The following is a 6957-nucleotide window of genomic DNA, read 5'->3' on the forward strand; positions in this document are numbered from 1 at the left end:
CCACCAGTTCTAAAATATATTACGATCTTTGAGAAACCATAATCAAGCCCTTATAATTAAAGACCGGCCTTCAACCCAATTCCCACACATCATAAATACCTCAACATCACCCTTCAAGCTCTAGTACTCTGTTGTGCTAGTGCACACACTATTTCTCTTATTGTGGTAAGAATAAACTTGGCTTTGTCTTTTTTTTTTTTAAAACGTTTTATTTATTTATTTTTAAGTTTTTTATTTTCAATTAGAGTTGACATTCAATATTATTTTATATTTGTTTCAGGTGTACAGCATAGCGGTTAGACATTTATATAATTTGTGAAGTAATCTCCCCAATTAGTCTAGTATCTACCTGGCACTACTTACATAGTTATTATAATATTATTGACTATACTCCCTATGCCGTACTTCACCTTCACATAATAGACTTAGCTTTGTCTTATTAATAGGTTGTTTCTCTGAAAGCCACTTTGACAGGACTAAATTACGGTTTTTAAACTAATCATCAGGTAGGCCTCATTAGAAACATGATATTTGTAAAAAAAGCCTCAAAGAAAGGAGTTTTGCTCTAGAAATTTGTTGGGGGGAGAGTGTTCTAAGCAAGGAGAACAGCCAGAGCAAAGGCTACAATGATTGTCAGGCCTATATTGATGATAAAAGTGAGAGAGGAAAGAGTAGTGAAAGATAAAGTCAGAGATTATGCGTGAGCTTGAGTGAGGGCTGTGTGTCTGTGTCTATGAAGAGAGGCTAGTCATGTAGGCCAAGTATATGTTCTTTTTTGTTTTCCTAAAATTATGCCTGAAAATAATTTCCTCTTTTTAGGAGATTATTAAATTCAAGCTCTTTTCATCTGCATTTCTCCCAGTATTTTGTCCAATCCTTCCCCAGGCCGCGGCTGCCTCAGAATTTCCCTGCCACCATTACCTTATTTTCTTCAAACATTTAGAGCAGTCTTATCTTCAAGGTCATAACCATTCTGTCACTTGACAAACCTCACTAGTTTGGTTAAAAACTAGGAGAGAATGAAATCACAGGAACTGAGAAGTCATTTTAATTTGAAGAAAGTAATCATAGTGAGGTCCGCCACGAAGGGCTGTGTAAAACATGCAACTTAGTTTCCTCGGTTGTTGACTATAGGAGCTAACCAGGAAACAAAGAAATTTTCATTGACTGTAGAGAAATGAAGGTCAGTGGAGCAACAGATGGAAAATAGGGAGCTGGATTGTATAGAATGAAAAACAAAAACAAAAAACAGAGAGAGTAACTATGGAATTAAAAACAGATGGGCAGCAGCTGGAAAGGACACCCAAATTAAATTTTTTTCTGAGTAGATGGTTTAATCATATTTAAAAGTAGAATGAAAAGAGGCTGATGACCAATAGTTTGGATAATTGGAATAAAAAGGATCCTAGTCTTGTATGATTAAAAGCTCATTTTCACTGGCATATTCATTATTGGTTCATTGAAATCCTAAAAGGGTTACTCTCATTTCTAACAAGACTCACTGCAGAAAGTTCAATGGTGAGAAGGGTTCAAAATTGTTGGCATTTCTTTCAATAAGTTTCGCAAAGGTCTTCAGACAGAAAATCTAATTATATAGATAAAAATCAACACCATCAGGAAGAAAAGAACATCTTTAATATTATATATATATATATATATATATATCTCATTACATTTGGAAATATAGCTAAATCTTTTGGCACATTAAAACCCAACAGATCCCTCTCTTTTTAAAAGGACAGAAAAAAGACAGGTAGTCCATAAATACTATAAAAAGCAGGAACACTGAAGAATGGGTTACATCTTGTTGGCACTGTACGCTGTCTCTTTGAGAAAACAGCCCCTACATGCCCTGGCTCGACAAGTGGTCTCTTCTGTGTCCCTCTGCCAGGCTCTCTCATAGCATGCTCCATATTACACTGACATGATCTATTTATGTGCTTGTTTCCCTAATCAGAGTATATGTCAAGATCAGTGGTTGTCATATTCATATTAGATTTACCAGATTCTAGCATAGTGCCTGATACACCATAGGGGCTCTTAACAGAGGGTGAACTAAAGTGAGCAATACTGGCAGAAGTCGGGTAGGGAATGTCTTCTACTTCTCTCGAATCTGTCTTTACCTGATGTGATTATTACCCTACTAATTAGAAGCATTTATGTAAAAACAAACTTCCATCCATTGTTTGTTTTTCTTTCAGTGCTCCTTTGAGGTTAAGTGATTCTAATGTAGGAAACCTAAAAACTTGAGGCTTTCTAATATCTGTTAAGCATAAAAATGAAGGCCAAAAGCTATATTGTATTTCTTTTATATTCCAGCAGGGGTTTTTACATAATGAACAGAAAGGGCTACTGAATTTAGGACAGTAAATTAACAATTGACTAGTCAGTCTACAAATATTTATTGAAGGACTACTATATGCTGTTCTAAAAATCAGGGTCACCATTGCAAGATACATCAACTTAATGAACTTACATTTCAGTAAACACACAAATAAGAACATTTTAGATAATATGAGCTGTGAAGAGGAAAACAGGACAGAAAGCGGCTTGAGTAAAGAGGCTATTCTATTAGTGTGTCAGGGTTGGTTTCTGGAGAAACTGACATTTGGCGGAGATTCAAGTAAAAAGACGTCATCTCTGTCATCTCCGTCATCTCTGTCATCTCCTCATCTCTGGGATGATTGGGAAAAGAACATTCCAAGAAGAAAGCATAACAATTCAAAAAGCCCCGGAGGAGTTTAGGAATAGCAGAAGGCCTGTGGCTTGAGCAGGGTGGATGAGCAGAAGAGAAGGGTTTCTACTTCCTCTTTGATTGGGTGACGAAGGCAGAGTCAAACCTTCATCCTGCTAAAGGATGTGGATATCATCCAACACATAATTAAAATTGGAGGATTAAGTAAATGTTTATAAAACATTATTCAGATTGCTATCTGAGGAAGTGATTGTCAGCAGGGCAAGAATGGAAGCAGGAAGAGAGTTCACTGAAGCCAAGAGAAGGAAGAGTTTCCAGAGGGAGAGCCTGTGCAGTCTTGCCAAATGTTGCTGACAGCCCCAGTAAGATAAGGACAGAGAATAGATTCAAGTCGTTGGTGATCTCAGTAAGAGCTGTCTAGTAGAAGAATGGGTATGGAAAGGCATTTGAGTGGTTTGAGAGAAAAAATGAGGATGTGAAAAAACAACTACAGTCAACTCTTCTGAGTTGAGTGGAGTCCAGTTTAGTACCCAGACCAAAATTCAAGATTCATAATGAAAAATTTACTTTTATCAAGCATTGCTGGGAGTTAAATAGTCCAAACCATATTTTAAAAGATAGCTATGTTATAAAATTATCTGATTCTGATTGCCAATAACTTGATTCATAATAATGATAGTCAACCCTTCATGAGAAGATCAGGGCTGCTGAGAGAGTAGCCCGCAGTCTCTTTGTCTCCCTTGAGGCAGCATCAGGACCAGAGAAGAAAAGACCAAGTTCTGAAAATAGGTTTGGGGAAGATTCACTAGGAGGAAACTGCCCTGCCCTCAGTCCTCTCATCAGAGCTTCAGGGCAGTTTGTAGAGTGACAGAAATGGGCCCTGAAGTTGGTGGCAAGGGAGCGATCTTAATTATATTGGGTGAAATCCTCCTATGTAGACAGAAAAGATGGTAACACTGTGTCTTTTTGGCCAGAAATGCCTGAGAGGGCTGGAAAATACTTTTGGTAGAATTGTGGGTGTTATGTGTACTTTGAAAAGTTTAAATTAATGATCAGTGCTGTGGTTTAAAAAAAAAAAATCGAGGTTTCAGATGTAGGCTGAAATTATATGGTAGTATTTTTCTGGAAAAGCACTTTTAGTATAGGTAGGGTCAGCTTTGTGTGTCTACAATGTTCGCATTTGCACAGGGCTGTGCACTTGTTTTAATGTTTTACTTTTCTATCTTAAAATTCTTAATTTTTTAACAAGGCGCTCTGCGTTTTCATTTTGCATTGAGCTCCACAAATTATTGCCTAAAAGTGTAGGTTAGTACTCATCTCTAAGGCAGGCATTTGCTGCCAAATATGGATCAATAACGACACATTTTAGGGTCTTGAGTAAATAGGTAATAGTAATACATTGGTGATTGTATTACGGAATAAGTCTACGCAATGTGTATGGATATATAAATTTAGTGTTTCTAAGAATCGCTGCTCTCTTAGATCTTCTTGAAATAGATGTCTTTATTTTCACAATTAAAAGAAACAAGCTAGTTTAAAAATATGGATGCTTCTGAATATTATTTAGCCTTGAGAAAGGACGTTTTCACACATGCTACAAAATGCACAAAGCTTAAGAATATTATGCTAAGTGAAATAAGCCAGTCATAAAAAGACAAATACTGTATGATTCCACTTATATGAAGTATCTAGGGTAGTCAGGTTCATAGGGACAGGAAGTGAATTAGTGGTTGCCAGGGCTTGGGAATGGGGAGTTGTTTAGCGAGTATAGAGTTTCAGTTTTGCAAGATGAAAAGAATTCTGGAGATTGGTTATGCAACGATGTGAATATACTAAACACTGCTGAACTATACACTTAGGAATGGTTAAGATGGTCAATTTTATGTTTATGTATTTTACCACCACTAAAAAAAATTAACTAAAAAAAAACTTAGATACTCCTGAAAACACATACACAGAGGCACTTAAGTGGAATACGTGAGATGTTTTTCTCCATGGTGGAGGGGATAGGAAGGGTAAGATTTCTAGGTGGCTTATGGGAGATTTAGTGTCCCAAAAGACAGATTTCAAAGGCTTGGCACATCGTTTCATTTTTTTGCCTCCAAAGAACTAGATCGTATGAACTATATTATATTGTTCTGACTTTCCCTAAGTGTGTGTGTGTGTGTGTGTGTGTGTGTGTGTGTGTGTGTATGTGTGTGTGTTTATTATCCTCATAATATTTTATCCTATCTTCCAAACAGTTTCAAGAGCCTACAATGCACAAAGCACTGCCTGTGGCAGTGGATACACAGCAGTGAATCCAGCAGTTTTGCCTCATTCCCTGCCCTCGCTCACCACAAGGCTCCTGTCAGGGAGATAGATTATCACATAACTCCCTTGTAATAAATGTTATGAAACAAAAATTCGGGAGCCAAGGAGAGACTGTAATGGGGTTCGAGGCTTTAAACCGGAGGTCTGGGAAAGCCACCCCGATTGTGGTAGATTAAAGATGGCTGCAAATGTTTTACCCTTCTCACCATGGAAAGGTAGAGTCTTTTTGCCCTCCCTCTGAACCTAGGCTTGTCCTGTGGCTTGTTTTCACCGGTCGAGTGCTGTGGAAATGAGGCTGTGTAACTGCTGAGGCTGAGCCCCAAGCAATCTGCGGCTCCTGCCTGTCTCCTGGAATGTTTTCCCCTGGGAGCCAGTCATCATATAAGAAGTCTGACCACCCTAACACCACTGTGTTGTGAGGAAGCTCAAGTTAGCACGAGGAAAGAGAGAGGCCACATGGAGGAGCCCTGAGGCATCAGCCATGCAAGCAAAGCCTTCCTAGACCCTCCAGCCCAGCCTGGCCCAGCCACCAGATGAACAAGTCTGAGTTGGTGACCCCAACTGGTCTCACTCAGAGCAGAAGTACCCCGCTGAGCTGTGCCTGAATTGCTGTCTCATAGAATCGTGAGCAAATAAAATCGATGTTGTTTTGAGCCACTGTGTTTTGGGTAGTTTCTTATACAGCTACAGCTAGCTGACACATAGGGAAGCGATCTTTGTGTCACTGGCCTATCTGTAAACTTACAAATTTCTCATCTACTCAGTACTTCTTCCGGTCTCTGGCATCCATTGCTTCAACTCGAATTTCTAGGTGCTGCTATGTGCCTACTCCCAAAAGCCCAGCTGTAGGGGGACACTTTTTTGTATAAAAATGGAGAAATTTCCTGGAAGACCTAAACCTCTTCTTCTACTGCATCACCAGCCACAATACCTGCAAGGCCTCCAGAAAGCAACATTTGCTAGCCAGGCCTTCTCTCTTCATCTTCCTCAGGAAGGGGAAGAGAGGTCTGACATTCTTTGTGCTAACACAGCCACTTCCAAGTCTCCCACATTTACTGTGTTCCGGTAACCTATCTTATATATCACAAGCAGCCCTTGAAGAAGGACATATTACCCCGAGGTCAAAGATATGGAACCTGAGATTCAGAAAATGTAAAAGCCTTGTCCACATTTCCACTGCTAGTAAGCGACAGTTCTGGGATGGTGCCCTTTAAAGACAGAAGCCCCCTCTCCCCATGTGCCCCGGACCAGCGGTCCCCAACCTTTTTGGTACCAGGGACCAGTGCTCCTATGAAAATCTAATGCCTAATGATCTGGGGTGGAGCTGAGGTGGTGATGCTAGTGCTGGGGAGCAGCTGCAAATACAGGTGAAGCTTCATTCACACACCCACCACTCACCTCCTGCTGTGCAACCCAGTTCTGAACAGGCCATGAACTAGTACCAGTCCATGGCCCAAGGTTTGGGGACTCCTGCAGACCATTCAGTAAGAAAGGCCTGAGTTCTTTGCGCAGGCTCTCGAGGTGTGGGCACACATATTCTTTCAGATAAGGTCTTCATTTAGGGAGTGGGAGGAAGATAAGTTAGTACTTGGAATTCTATTGTCTTGGCACAAATGGCGTTTACTGAAATGATAAGTCTATTTATTGATAGAATTTATAAATAGCACATGTTTTACATGTGGAGTTAAGCACAGAGGTCTTCATTATGAATCAGAAGGCACAGTTCTACTTTTCATATGAGCTGGAACTTTGGAACAAATAGCTGTATTATTCATAATTTTCAGACCTCAGTTTCTGTCTCCTTCACTGAACTGAAAATAATTCAAGGGCAGGGAACATTCTGGTCTTCTTCTTATCTCTAGCATCTAGGTCAGGGCACCGAAATGTTTAAGGGCAGAAAGAATTAGCAAAGACAAGAAGAGAGAAGAAAGGGATTTCTCACATAACAC

The sequence above is a fragment of the Rousettus aegyptiacus genome, unplaced genomic scaffold (genome assembly GCF_014176215.1).
Source record: "Rousettus aegyptiacus isolate mRouAeg1 unplaced genomic scaffold, mRouAeg1.p scaffold_m13_p_1, whole genome shotgun sequence".
In the NCBI taxonomy this organism is placed as follows: domain Eukaryota; kingdom Metazoa; phylum Chordata; class Mammalia; order Chiroptera; family Pteropodidae; genus Rousettus; species Rousettus aegyptiacus.